Source organism: Brachyhypopomus gauderio, chromosome 7 (assembly GCF_052324685.1).
Source record: "Brachyhypopomus gauderio isolate BG-103 chromosome 7, BGAUD_0.2, whole genome shotgun sequence".
NCBI classification, from domain to species: domain Eukaryota; kingdom Metazoa; phylum Chordata; class Actinopteri; order Gymnotiformes; family Hypopomidae; genus Brachyhypopomus; species Brachyhypopomus gauderio.
The window spans coordinates 1156786-1172500 of NC_135217.1; the positions used below are offsets into that span (position 1 = coordinate 1156786).

At 41.5% G+C, this 15715-nt stretch overlaps 1 long non-coding RNA gene across 1 annotated transcript; it reads right to left on the bottom strand.

Annotated features, from left to right (window-relative positions):
- Window positions 1-11208: 11208 nt before the first annotated feature.
- LOC143518437 (uncharacterized) lies at window positions 11209-15541 on the bottom strand. The gene is made up of 4 exons (XR_013132180.1): window positions 15280-15541; window positions 15103-15153; window positions 14429-14647; window positions 11209-13022 (listed from the first exon to the last, which is right to left on the bottom strand). It is a non-coding gene; the product is annotated as an uncharacterized LOC143518437 (long non-coding RNA).
- Between the last annotated feature and the right edge of the window lie 174 nt (window positions 15542-15715).

A 15715-nucleotide genomic window follows, 5' to 3' on the forward strand; every position in this document is an offset into this window, starting at 1 on the left:
GCATGAATTCACACACACACACACTCACTCACTCACTCACACACCTACACACACCTCAACACACAGACTCACACACACCTAAACACACACAGACACACACACACACACCTACACACACAGACACACACACACACACATGTTATGCCTATGTTTGCAAGGCCCCTCTGATCTGAGTGTGACATGCCACTCGTGCATGAATTCACACACACGCACACACTCACTCACTCACTCACTCACACACCTACACACACACCTAAACACACACAGACACACACACACACACACCTACACACACACACACACCTACAGACACAGACACATGTTATGCCTATGTTTGCAAGGCACACTCTGATCTGAGTGTGACATGCCACTCGTGCATGAATTTACATGCGCGCGTGCACACACACACACACACACACACACTCACTCACTCATTCACACACACACCTACACACACACACACACACTCACTCACTCATTCACACACACACCTACACACACACCTAAACACACACACACACACACACACACACACACACACACCTAAACACACACAGACACTCACACACACACACACCTACACACACAGACACACACACAGACACACACACAGACACACAGACACACCTACACACACACCTACAGACACAGACACACACACGTTATGCCGGTGTTTGCAAGGTGATGTTTGCAAGGGTTTTTTGTGTGTTAAAACAGACCGGTCTCTGAAGACCGGGAACACTAAAGTAAAAAACGTGAGGTCAACAAAACCGAAGGGTTAATACTGGTACAGTTGTTGTGTGGAGTGTGACCAACATTTATATTTTGTTTGGCCTTTGGCATTGTTAAAAAAAATTTTTTTTTTTTAAAGTTAAATTGTTCAACAGGGGACTGCCCACTGTATAGATGCTTTGCTTTTATTATTCTTTATTTCTATTGTATTAAACTGTGCTTGTCATGAGGTTAAAAGGAGTGTAGGAGTATGAGGTTGAGAGCATACATGATACAGACACCCTCTCTTTTCACTTAAAAGATAAGAGGTTCCAGCATCCTATAGTGTTGCAATCGCAGTACAACATTAGGCAGGAAGTTAAATAAAGATTTAAAACTAAGTATCAAAGTAATGTAGTAACAAAGCAGTAATTTGGATTGGATTGGGTCTTGGGTTTTTGTTTTGCCTTAGCGCCGGACGGAGAACCAAGTATAAAGGGTTTCGGGGTTAGAATCAAATTCGCTTGTGATAACAATAGATTATAGTAAATAAAAAGGGGGTGACCAAAATAGTTCACTGGGTTGGGCGAAGGGCTGATTGGGTATACCCGCCCTTCAAGCATGAAGGTGTCAAGAAAAACTATTGGTCACCCACGAATTAGAAATAGGATAATGAGTCCACTGACACTGTTAGGACCGACGTATGGTGGAGACCTAAATGGCTAAGATATTGTGCGGCCGTGGTATCAGTAGAAGGTGTGATAATACTGCTGCTGTTAACACATGGACCACAAAACCACAACAGCACGAGGGTAAAAAAAAAAGCGTAACAGATGGTTGTATTAAAGACTATGGGGGTATAGAATTAGAATATGTTCTGGGAGAGACCACTGCGTGGACATTTGATGTCTGCAGCGTTATTAACTGTCAGGGGGAGGACGCTACATATAGGGGATCGGATGTGTATCTAGGTTGGGATCCTATTAATGATAACCGCTGCTTTGAAGGTGGGACAGCTGACATCCCTTGTTGTTCATCATGGCAACAATATTAAGCAGTTGTTTATTACCACTCATAATAAACATAACAGAACCTGGCTTACAAGGCATCTGCGGATCGGATTATACTAAATGGTCTCCCTAGCAAATTTTAGAATTAAGTACAAGCTTTTCAGGCGATAACGTGGGATAAAGTGGATCGCGGGTCAGGCAGTTGAGACAGGTATGGAGAACTGCGTAGCATGTGCAATGGCCCGACCGAAACTGATGGTATTACCGGCTTCAATATTTCCAGAGGAAGATCTCATAGTCTATGGTTGTATGATTAGTCTAAGGGGAATATAAAGGGTAACTACTACATTTACTCTTTCAATCTAAGGGAAGGAACTTTAGGCCTCGGGAACAGAAAACCCAATTACAGGATGGCTGGACAAACATTTTGGAAAGTATAAAGCTCTGATCATGTCGGCTCTCACTTCAGTTGCAGTATTTTTGGCTAAAATAATTACTTGTGGACGTTGTTGTATTCCATGTATAAGAAGTTTAGCAGAACGCCTTATCAGCACTATGATTGAACAGAGGGATCCTCAGGGAACAAGCAGGTATGATGTCACTGTTGTATCACGGGGAGTCAGATGAGAGGATAACAGTGGAAAATATGATTGTAATCTCTTATCAGAGATTAAAAGGGGGTTTGTTGAGAAAATAAGTTTTTGCTTAGCAATAACATTAGCAAAAGTATATTTTGCTCATCAATGAAATGGATATTAAAATTAGATATAACTATTAATTAGATAAATAATTGCTGTCTTAAACTATTAGTTTATACGTAATCTTAAGAAGGGCCTCACAGGGGGCCATATAGCATATTGTTGCATCAGAGAACAGTTTGGTCTATAGGGAGTGAAGTGTCTGTAGAATATGTTCTATACTGATAAGCTCCACAGAAGGTCACTTGCACCAACTGCCTGTAAGGACACCCTATTAGGTTGGGACACAGTGGACATGAAATAATGCAGAGTCATGCATGTAGGTTGAGAACTCTAACTATGACCATGCAAGAGCACTGAGGGGGTGGAGCCATACCATATATAACTTACATGTTACTAGTAACTTTCAGATCTCTCTGGTGTACATGTTTGGTGTGTGTGAGATCTCCAGAGATATCTCTGTCTTAATAAAGGCCTTTTTGGTATTGCTATAATTTTGGTATGTTGTTCCTACTATCTCTTTCCCATCAAACGAACACGCTGGGCTAAAGTGGTTGATAGAAGTTAAAGCCCCAACAGAGATAAGAAAGGTAACCCTTCCACGACCTCTTTGAGCAAATGGTGGGTCGATGTGTCGTTTCAGCGAGACTATCACGTGTCCCAAAATCCAGTAACTTTTTCTGTCAAATGGAATGGGCAGATATGGGGTAATAACAGACCGTTGTACTTCACCCTGGGGGTGGAGCAATCAGGACGTGACATATGGGGAATAATTAAACTCAGCTATTTAGCCAAACCCAAGCCACTCAGCCCAGCAAAACCTGAGGCAAAAATAAAAGAGGTGGAGGATTCAGCAGACAAGTTCACTCTAACCACAGATTTCACTAAATTATCGTCCCAGCAGTTAATAGAATTAGCAACCGGTTACAGCGGCTCGAATTTGTGGTTGTCATGGCTAGAACAAAACAGTAGAGAAAATGGGTTAGAAGGTTGTGTGGCCTGTGCAGCGGCCCGACCCGCGTTAATGACCTCACCAGCCCCACTGAATCCTGAAACAGATCCAGTAGGATATCAGTGTATGTTGAATTTAACTAAGGTGAGAAGTATTACGACCCCAAATTGTTCCAGCCTGGACAGTATTTTTCCGTATGTCAAAAATTTGGAAGGAGGTAACGCTCCTTTCGTGCCAGTGAAACTTACAGGGCAATACCAATGTTTTAACTTGACCGAGAAAGACGCAATCATGAGTGTGGGAGAAATTGAACCAGATTGGTGTAACGCCACAACGAAGGTCCCAGGGATAGGGAGAGTAGCCCGGGCAGGGATCTGGTGGTACTGCGGAGGACACACTCTGCTGGCATTAATACCAGGAAAAGCTAAAGGAATCTGTGCTATGGTTAGACTAATCACACCAATAACAATGATAGGGCTGAGGGAAGTCAGCCCTTGTGTTCAGGACTATCTATTCTACCTTGGAGATTCCAAGCAACTACATAGCACTTTTGTAAGTCGCTCTGGATAAGAGCGTCTGCTAAATGCCATAAATGTAAATGTAAATGTAAGTCACACCGCAGCCTGCCACAGCCCAAGGGAGAAAGAAGCGTGATGCCTTTGATTTGTCCATAGGGTCACCAACATACATTGACTCCATAGGAGTGCCTCGGGGGGTTCCCAATGAATACAAGCTAGTTGATCAAATAGCTACAGGCTTTGAGAACATTCCAATTATATCAGCCTTGTTTCCAGTAACACCGAACAAGAATGTAGATAGGATCAACTTTGTCCATTACAATGTGCTGAGATTAACCAACCTAACGAGAGACGCAATAGAGGGGCTGAGCGAACAACTGAGAGCTACCTCACTGATGGCCGTACAAAACAGAATGGCTCTAGATATGCTCCTGGCGGAAAAAGGGGGTGTATGTTTCATGTTTGGCGACAACTGTTGTACCTTCATTCCCAATAACACCGCACCGGACGGGTCGGTGACCAGAGCTCTGGACGGACTGAAGGCTTTATCTAAGGAGATGCAGGAGGCCTCAGGTATCAGTAACCCCATGGAGGAGTGGTTCACGAAGGTGTTTGGGAAATGGAAGGCACTGATTATGTCCTTGTTTATGTCAGTAGCAGTGTTTATTGCAATTGTTGTTATTTGTGGATGTTGTTGTATACCATGAATTATTTTCATATAATATGTTGATTACACTAATTAACCCAAGCAGAAGAAGTTTCATACTGAAAAAATTATTTTAAATAGTTTTCCTACATCTTCAAACTTTGAAAAGGGTCAAATTGACCCACAACATGATAGGAGGTTAATGTGGATGATCTGGTAACTTCTGTTCTCTTCTGTTTAAAACTTTAAACCACATGTGACCAACAGTTAGAAATATGAGTAAATCATTAAAATAATGTACTTACGGATTGATGCATTGTCCTCTGTAAAGGACAAAGTGGTTAATGACAAAGTGTTTTGACAGCAGTAAATGTGTTTCTAAATTATGACACTAGAGTAAGACATTCTCCAGCTCTTCACAAGAAGTCTGTCTGCTCTACTGAGCTGTTTCTCCCACAAATATAAACCTGGACAAATCAAACATGTGCAACTACTTGACATAATAAATGTAATAACATCCAGTGTAGAATCTGAATATCTCATGAACACTGTAATAAATGGAGAAGACTTCACACACTCCACATCTTTTGCATTTCCATAAACAATACAGTGGATGAGGTGTGTGTGTGTGTGTGTGTGTGTGTGTGTGTGTGTGTGTGTGTGTGTGTGTGTGTAACTCAAGTGATGATGAGTCACTGATGACCCAATCAATAACACATTAACGGTTCAAATAACACATTATCCAGTGTAACACAGATATCAACAGCAACAACCTACAGAGTTTCATACTGTTGTGTGTTATGGTTGCTATGGTAAACCCCACTGTCTCTACATTTCTACAGTGCCCAGGTGCATTGTGGGAAGGAAGCTGACAGATGGAAGTCAGAAGCCCCTCAGTAAGATTATCAGAGTGTTTACACACCACATGAATATTACATTACAGTGTGTGTGAGTTCACTCTCTCATTAAACATTTACATATGTAATGAGTATTTGAATAAAATCTCTTAACATCTGAGAGAAGAAAATGTTTAGTTATTTACTTACCAAAGTGCCAGTACCTGTGTAAAACAAGAGAAGGGGACACAATGTTAGATGAAACAGCACAATAAATACTTTAACACAACTTCTCCCCCTCTTGCTCTCTTCCTGATCTCCATACTGACTCTAATCATGTGGGCTGTAATGTTTCATCCTTCACTGCTGCACTGTCACCCTCTGCTTTCAGCTCCATGAAGATGTTCAGTTACACCATTAAACACCTACAACATCCTAAACACATATAGAAGTGATTATATTCAATATATGTATTAAATATATAATGTTCATACTTAATACCCAGCACTGTGGTCCTCTATTAATATCAATAACAGTTCCTGTAACGTGATGGTTAGCCAGAGGTGAACTGGGTGAGCCACCACGGGGTTTGGGGTAGATAGGACCCACTGAGTGGTCTTAACTGGGAGTGAGAACAAAAGGGGCAACAGGGACCAGTCAGGAGAAGGTAGAGGGTAAAAGAAAAAGGGCAACAACAGAACTACACTTCCCAACAACAGAACTACACTTCCCAACAACAGAACTACACTTCCCAACAACAGAACTACACTTCCCAATAACAGAACTACACTTCCCAATAACAGCCAGGGGAAGCAGTCAGCTTCCAAAGCAACAGGCTTTTTGTTGAGTAGAGAAAATGACCCAAGACAAGAGAGAGAGAGACTGGAGAGAAAGAGAATAAGAGACCGGAGAACAAGTCCCACAACCTCTACCCAAAGATACCGGCTGAGCTGTAGGTCAGAACTCATTAACAATTCAGCAACTGGTATCTTGGTGTGAGCTGCTTATAAGGGCTATCAAGCAGGTGTATGTAACGCAGCAAATGCTGTGGAGTGAGGAGGCTGACACTAGTGATGTCAAGTTCGAAACGCGGAATCGAACTGAATCGATTCATTTGAATCATGGTGTTCCGAAACACTGTTTCAAAGTCTGTATCAAAAAGGGAAAGTCACGTTTCAAAAATGGGGTTCGTTACGTCACGGAGTTTCGAAACGTTTCATTTTGAACTTGAAGGCAAACAAGTAAAGTGCTTGATCTGCCAACAGAATCTGGCTTACTATAATAATACCACAACGATGTGGCGACACCTCCGTTCAAAGCATCCTGTACTATCCAGTGCCAGCACATCATCTGGTGTTGGAAGAGATTCCACATATGGTATGACATTTATTATAAAATATTAATCTTCACATTATTTGTATATATAGTCAGCAAAACATGATCATCATAATAAATGTATATAAAAATATATGAGTGTGATACTCAATTTAATGTATATTAATATACATATTGTATTAATATTAATATTGTATTAATTATTGTATTAATAGTATACCTGTTTTTCATAACAGGAAGGCAACAAGAGCTGGATGAAGCTCTTTTGAATTTCATAATAAAGGATTCACAACCCTTTTCTGTTGTGGAAGATGAGGGTTTCAGAGATCTTGTTCAAAAACTCGATCCTAACTATGTACTGCCATCTAGAAATTCCCTGAAGACAATGCTGAGATCCAGATATGAGCAGGAGAAGAAAACTGCAATGACCGAAGTGATGAAAGCAACATCTGTGAGTCTGACATCGGATATGTGGACCTCAATAAACATGGATGCCTACTTGGCAGTAACATGCCATTACATCAATGATGAAAGCAAGCTTTGCACCACTCTATTGGGGGTGTCCAAATTTCATGAAACACACACAGCAGAGCACATAAGAGAGGCCAATACTACACTACTGGATTCATGGGGGTTAAAGGACAAGATCACATGTCTTGTTACAGATAATGCTGCTAATATGATGCCTGTGCACATCTTTTACATGTGCGTCATGTCCCTTGTTTTGCTCACACACTAAATCTGGTGGTGAAAAAGGCAATGGAACAAACTCCTGGTCTGAATGAATTAAGGCTTCAATCTCGGAACATTGTAGGCTATTTCAAATCTAGCACCAAAGCAAAAGAGAAGCTCTCTAACATCCAGGAACAGATGGGAAAGCCTCAAATGAAACTTATCCAAGAGGTGGAGACAGGATGGAATAGCACCTTTTCAATGTTTCAGCGTTTATTTGAGCAACGGGAAGCAGTGGCAGCTGCCTTGGTCTCTCTCAACACCAGTGTGAGTCCTTTAAATAGTGGACATCATGAAGAAGTCAGCCAGTGTCTTCAAGTTCTTCTTCCTTTCAATCAAGCCACTGTTGAATCATCAGCAGAAAAGAGTTTCTGCATCTAAAATAATTCCAATTGTTTGCATGCTTCATCACAAGATCCAGGAGAAAAGCCAAAAATGAACAAATCCAACAGCTCTACAGTTATGCCATAACCTTCAGAATAATTTGAGGGTACGATGTGGAGTGGAATCTGTGAGGGTCCTTGCAATGGCAACTTTACTGGATCCAAGATTCAAGGTTCTGGGTTTTGGAAGTTCAGATAATGCAAACAAAGCAGTGCAGAATTTGACATCTGAGTGCTGAGCTATAATTCATTCAGCATCTCAGACTCAAATCAGTCACAGTCAGCCATCAACATCAGCAGGTCCCTCATCAGCAGGTCAAGCATCTCTAGTCAGTCAGGAGGATCAAGAAAACCTGTGGGATTTGTTTGACAGCAGAGTGGGAGAAACAACTCACAGTCAGAGTGCTACTGCTGATGCTACTGTTGAGATTCAATGATATCTCTCATCTCCATATCTGCCCAGAGGAGAAGACCCCATGGATTACTGGCTCAGACATTCTGCCATCTTTCCTCATTTGTTTCAATTAACAAAGAAATATCTCTCAATTCCAGCAACCTCAGTGCCCTGTGAGAGTTTTCTCCAAAGCTGGAGAAATTCTGAGCAAGAGAAGAAACCGTCTTAATCCAAGCACTGTGGAACAGATCATGTTTCTTAATAAAAACAACTGATTACTTGTAATGTTTAATAAATATTACACACACATTTTCCTACCTTGTAATGTAAAATTAATAATGTCACCTTTATCAATCCACCGACTTAACAGTGTATCATAATGAAAAATACATCTTAATGACATCATCAAAACAACCCTGATCTCTGCAAAATGATGTGTTTTCATGACACAAATTTATTTAGGGACACTGTATGCTATGGGGGAATATTTCATGTAATTTTTCATAAAAAATACATTACTTCTGTTTCTGTTTAAAAAGTTGTGGATTTATACCCTGGTTGCCCACTAGATGTCACTGTGGCGTGTGATGATTCGAACGTTTCACAAGATCGAATCATTTTCCGAATCAATTGGTTCATTTGATTCGATCTCCCAAAAGCCCCACTTTTGCCATCACTAGCTGACACAAACGCTAAGGAGAGCGAGATTAATTAAGGGGAATTCCATAATCAAGGTCATTTAAATAGGCAGGGGTCAAACCAGAAAGGCAGTCAGAACAAGTAACAAAACTAAGACGAAGTGATATGACTAAACCAGAACACAAATCCAACTGTACTACAGACACAAAATAACACAAGGCAAAATGTCAGAGCAACAGGAACAAGGGCTAGTACTTACTACAACAACAATGAACCGCAACGCACAAGTCTAAACACAGGATTAAATAGACCAGGTTAAATGAGGAACACATGAAACTCTAACGAGAGGGCAGGGTTACAATATACAAGGAGGGACTAGGGACACACATGGCTAACAAAACAAAACGTGACTGAATGACAGGAGGAGGAGGAGGGGTTAATCGTAACAGTGTAGCTTGTCTGGTTTAATTAGCCCCTCGGCTCCCTCTGGTGATGCTATTGCACTGGGACCAACCCTTATGTCACTTCGGGTCCCTGCTCCTCGTGTCTGTGTTGTTCCCTGCTTGTCTGTTACCATGGTTTCCCTCCGTCTGCCACGCCCATGTCGTCAGTGTCTCCACCTGTGTCTTGTTAGTTCTGTGTATTTATAGTCCCTGTGTATTTATAGTCCCTGTCGAGTATTTTGTGAAGTTTTGTTCAGTTAGCTCGCTCTGGTATTTGTAATTTGTGATTCTCTGTTTGGTCCTACCTGTTCTGTTTCCCTGCCTGGTTTTGTAAGTACTCCTTGTGTTCAGTATGTCGTTCTATGTTTCATGTTTGTCTCCATAGAAGATCTGACCCGCGCTATCCTGTTAGACTCTGAGTTTGGATTTCCCCTTAATAAATCTCACTCTCCTCAGCGTTTGTGTCCGCCTCTATGCTCCACAGTGCTCGCTGCATTACACCTTACAGTTACAGCAACACAACACAAAACAGCTGTGAGACGTGAGTGTGTCCAGACAAGCAGCTTTATGGGTTCAACAGTCCTATAAATCTGTTATCAGGACTCACTGCTCCTGGTATCTTAGGGGTCAGCAACCTTTGAGACATGGAGTGCCAACTTTAACATGTCTAGTCAATGAGTGTGCCACTATCAACAAATAAAATTGGAGCAGGGGGCGGGGGGTGGGTTGTGTGGCGAGTGTAAATTGTTAGCGGAGGGGAGGTGTAAATGAACACAAATTAAGTATTATATCGAGATCGATCGGCAAGTATAAACGCCTCCACCAAGCAGAGCGTTGAGGAGCGATTTCGATTGTAGGATTGTGCTCTCTGTCTGAGATTTTTTATTATAAATTTTTTTTGCTAATGCTGGTCCAGCGTGTCGCGCGTCACTGATTATGCCTCGGCGTGCCAACGGTGGCACGCGTGCCATAGGTTGCCGACCCCTGGTTTAGATTCTGGCCTCCCATAGACGTCCAGTGCATGAATCCTGTTAGTGCCTCATTAGCTCAGTAATAATGGTAGTGAACAGTGACATCACTCCCATCAGACCAAGACAATTAATTAATTATGTCACTTAATGTGGATGATCTGGTAACTTCTGTTCTCTTCTGATGACAAAGGGTTTTGACAGCAGTAAATGTGTTTTTAAACTATGACACTAGAGTAAGACATTCTCCAACTCTTCACAAGAAAAAACTGGAGAAAGAGCTGCAGTCCTGGTTTCTCTTTCTGTTGGAGGAGATCTGCTGCTATTGTGGATCTACAGAAACATTCAGCTCGTCAGTCTCCATTAATGTCTGAGGTCATCAAAAGTCTTCATCAGCAGAGGTGTCAATTCCAGGTTCAGAAAGTAAAAGTCCTCACCAGGATTTTGCTCAAGCTTGCTAGATTTTCTAATTAGTTCAATCGAGGTAAAAATTAGTGGAATCAACACAATCCAGGAAGCCTGAGCAAAATCCTGGTGAGGACTTTAACTTTCTGAGCCTGGAGTTGACACCTCTGTTCATCAGTCCCCATCTACGTTGTACGTTGTCTTTACACTGATTCAGAGTCTCTGCTTCACAATCATCTCACCTGAAGTGGATTCTTCTACCACACTGTTCACATGGAATAGAATAGTCTCATACCAGTTTTAAATAAATGTTTATAATAGTGTTATACCAGTTTATTTCAGTCAGTGTGTCTTAGGTCTTTTTCAGAATGTGTAGTAAAATGTAAAACATTTATGTTGTTCTGCTCATAGTTCACATCCAGCTGTGTTGTGCTGGGTCATAGTTCACATCCAGCTGTATTGTGCTGGGTCATAGTTCACATCCAGCTGTGTTGTGCTGGGTCATAGTTCACATCCAGCTGTGTTGTGCTGGGTCATAGTTCACATCCAGCTGTATTGTGCTGGGTCATAGTTCACATCCAGCTGTGTTGTGCTGGGTCATAGTTCACATCCAGCTGTGTTGTGCTGGGTCATAGTTCACATCCAGCTGTGTTGTGCTGGTCTCAGTGTTCACACAGAGTTCTCTGTGGTTCTCCCTGTAGTTGGTGTAGTCTGTGTTATGGAAGGTAATTTTAACAGTCTTGCTCAATATCATAAAGGCCACACTGACACTGTAATCTCTTTACCTCTCTGATGTAGTTAAAGTAGGGGTGTGACGAGACACTCAGCTCACGAGACGAGACGAGACGAGACACGAAACTGGGTTCACGAGATCCGAGACGAGACGAGATTTTAAGAACACTAAAATTACAAATTATATGACTGGACAACAGACTTTTATTTAACTTTAAACATGCATTTCAAAATGTTTTATTATAACTCTTAACATGCATTATGTAAGAGACTGAAAAGTCCGTCGTAAAGCAGTTTTCGTCGTTAAGCGCAACACTAGATTTAGATATGCTTTAATCGTAAATACAGTATAGAAAAAAACTAACCATGTTCTCGTGCGTACAGCGTGAGAAAGAGCGATCGCGTTGCCGAGATGGGCTTATCGTACGCAACACTCCACAACACCCCACTACACTCTGCAACACCCCACTACACTCCGCTACACTCCACTACACCCCACAACACTCCACAACACTCCACAGTTCCTCCGCGCACCGCGCGAAATAAAATTTAAAGTTGGTGGTAACTCCGGTCCGTTGTTATCCAGATCCGTCGTTAAGCGTCGACTCACTGTATTATGTGCAAAACAAAACGTTCTTCTCTGTCAATACAGAGTGCAAATAGTGCAAACAGAGCCTGACCAAGTATGTCACTGAATTTGCTGCAACTACACTGCCATGTTCATTTTTAAGAATATTAACATCGCCACACTGCTCCCGATATCCTTTACTGTCTCAACTTGCCAAAGCGCCGTTCTGTCCCTGCTACCTCTGTTCAAGTGAGATGTGTTGATTTGAGTACTGAGCTGTGGTGCTGCTGTAAATGTCTCTGCATCCTGCTCGTATTAGTCGCGCTGTACGGCATTATTTTCATACAATGTTTGCATATGTAGTGTCTTATCAGTCACTCTCTTGCCATTTATCATTTCCGCCGGGTTCCTAAAATGCTGCCAAACAAGCGATTTGAAAGTGGCGGATGCATCTTCAATAATACCTGTATTTTCCGACGTCGTTGTGACGTCATCAAATCTCGCGAGACAGATTTTTAACGCGACGAGAAATCTCGTGGAGTTGCGTCTCGCGAGATCACGAGACACGGAGATCTCGTCACACCCCTAAGTTAAAGTGTCTCTCATTGTTTTACTTCAGACTGATACTGAGCCAATCTGTGATTTAGTCCAGATTATTAGTCTCTAGTTTTAATCCAGATCTGTTAATTTTACAGCATTTACACTTTACACCATGATGTGTAGATGTGTGTGAGAGTGAGAAACTGTTACTGTTTGTTCCACTAAAATGAACCATCAGTCCTTCACTCCACATTCATTCACCCCCTGTACACTGAACCTCATTTATCTGAACACAACAGGATTATCAACATGTGGGTTTGGTATTTCTGTCTGTTCATGTTCATTCTGAGATGAGACTGATGGTGATGTTGAGATTATGTAGAGTGGAGCTCTGGAATACTCACCCCTTACTCGTACTGTGAGCTCCTGTGATGTGTCTCCACTGATCACCTGACACAGGTAATCTCCTCTATCTGACACTCTGCAGTCTCTCAGCTGTAAGGAGACGTTTCCTCTCTGCAGCTCCAGAGGTGGGGACTCGAGTCACATGACTTGGACTCGAGTCAGACTCGAGTCATTAATATTAAGACTTTTGACTTGACTTGAAAAAATATTCAGAGACTTAGACTTGACTTGGACTTTTACACCAATAACTTGGGACTTGAATTGGACTTGAACCTGTTTACTTGCAAAGACTTGATTTTTTTTTACCCCAAATCTAAATTTTAAAACGCATATTAATATTTATAAAGTGCGCCCCATTAATTTCATTTCCGTCCTTCTGACGCAGACCGGTCCTCTGCTTTTCCACACTCTGTACGTGTGTGTGTGCATGAGCTGCAGCACAACCAATCAAATGGGGGGTTGGCGAACGTAAATTTTTACCGGGCGGGGTGTATAATGGACACAAATTAAGTATTATATCGCGATCGATCGATCGCCAGTGGTTGGTGCCAGAGCGAACTAGTAACTCATTGAATCATAGATGTGGATCAGAGGTAAATAAACTAGATTTTTTTCCGGCGTGAGAAATCGGATGTGTGGCGTGAGAGCGTGTGAAGCGTGTGTGTCTCACGCTCAATGCGTGAGGGTTGGCAACCCTGGGTTCTGTATCTGAACTCAGGGAAGAGAGCCTCTCTCTGTCACCATCATAATATCCAGTTCTATCTCAGCATGGATTGTGTATTTGAAGACATCTACGTCGAGAAAAAAATATATTGACAAAAGTGGAGCGAGTTTTCAGCTATGGGGACATCATTCATCGTGCACAAATGACATACAGACTTTTGGGCAGCAAATGCAATGCAGAATAGTTTACTGAAATGTCTAAAGTTGCAGATTCCTGTTAATTGTTCAGTTCTTATATTTGTTTGTCTTGTGTCACTCACACATGTTCTCCAAGAAACCAGATAAGAGAAAAGAGGGAAAATGCTGTTATGGTTCTTTGTATTGTACTGTGAAAATATCAGCACTTTTTATTTGAACATGGAGTTCTACTTATGACTTTTTCACAGAATATTTATTTCTGGAAAATTGTAGTTTAAAGTATGAATATTTTTGCAGCTAAGTTTAACAAATTGAACTGTGCAATAAAGAGGTGTAATTTTAATTTTTTTTTATACTTCGTGTTTTCAGTTGCACATGTTTTATCAAGATTTGAGGAGAATACGGATTTAAAAAAGAATTTACAATTTAAATTTATTTACATTTAAAATATACCTGCAACATTGGTAAAAAAAAAAAAGACTCGAAAGGACTTGAAATTCCAACTTTCAGACTTGGGACTTGACTTGACTGTTGCCTGTCTTGACTCGAGACTTGACTTGACTTGAGTGTCTTTGCTTGAGACTTGACTCGGGACTTGAGGTATAAAGACTTGGACTTACTTGAGACTTGCAAAACACTGACTTGGTCCCACCTCTGTGCAGCTCCTCCATGAACAGACTCACTCTGTCCTCGTAGCCCCTCCCCTCTGTCACCTGTCCGTTCTTATAGAGACAAACACAGTCTGTCCCCTTAAACCACCTGATCTCCATGGCAACAGCACTGGTTTCAGGAGACAGGTGACAGGAGAGAGTGACAGCAGAACCAGACTGACGCTTTTCATCATCATGTGGGCCAATGAGTTTAAACTCATCTGTAGGAAAACACACACACACACACAAATTATGTTTATCTCCTGATTAAAATCATTATGATGATTCTCTGATTTCTCTCTGAGTTTAAATTCATATATAGGATACAAAACTTCCTCACACACAAACACACAGAAATAGTTTCACAATTAAATGCAATGTGTCATATTTGTCAATTGTTATTTTCATCTCAATCAAAATTTGTCCTCCGCATTTACCCATCTGTGCAGTTAACACACGCACGCACGCACGCACACACGCACACACACACACACACACACACACACACACTAGTGATTAACTAGGGGGATGTAGTGCACGTGAGCGGTGGGCAGCCCTAGCCCGGCGCCCGTGAAGCAGTTGGGATTAGGTGCCTTGCTCAAGGGAACCTCAGTCATGATCTCAGACCTGGGAATCGAAGAGATGTTCTGACTGATGAACTCTGGAAGTGACTTACTGATACTCGCAGATGCCATCTTGATCTCCTACAGGTTCAAACTCATAAAATCTGAGAGAGAGAGAGAGAGAGAGAGAGAGAGAGATGGTTAGTATTTTCTGTAATATGGTGGATTGTTTAATCGTGTTTGTCTTGTTGGTGACTAGCGCGCTTTAACATGATGCTAACTTCTCTTACCTTCACGGTTCTTCACACACATCTGCTGTTTTAGGTCAAGTAGACTGTGTAGACATTTCAGAGCGACTCTAATCGGATCTTTGTCTTATAACAGCATGAATAGTAGGACAGTATACAGTAGGATAGTAAACGTTCACATGGTACAAACCAGATCTCCGTTTTGCTCTGCAGGAAGAAAGACTGAAGTACTTTCACTTTTACATTTATTCCAGTCGCAGCATTTGAGCGTCACTCTTAGGGACGGGTAGGATATTTATATAAATAATAAATCTGAGAATAAATTAGCTGTTTTTAATAGTTTAAATTTTCTTAAAGTTCTTATCGTGTTTAATATTTAACAGTGATTAAGCGTACTTCTCCATCTGTGGCATTATTGTACATCCAGATTGGGGCTAAAGTACTGATTTAGAGCTTTTAGCCACAAGGGGGCAGCAGA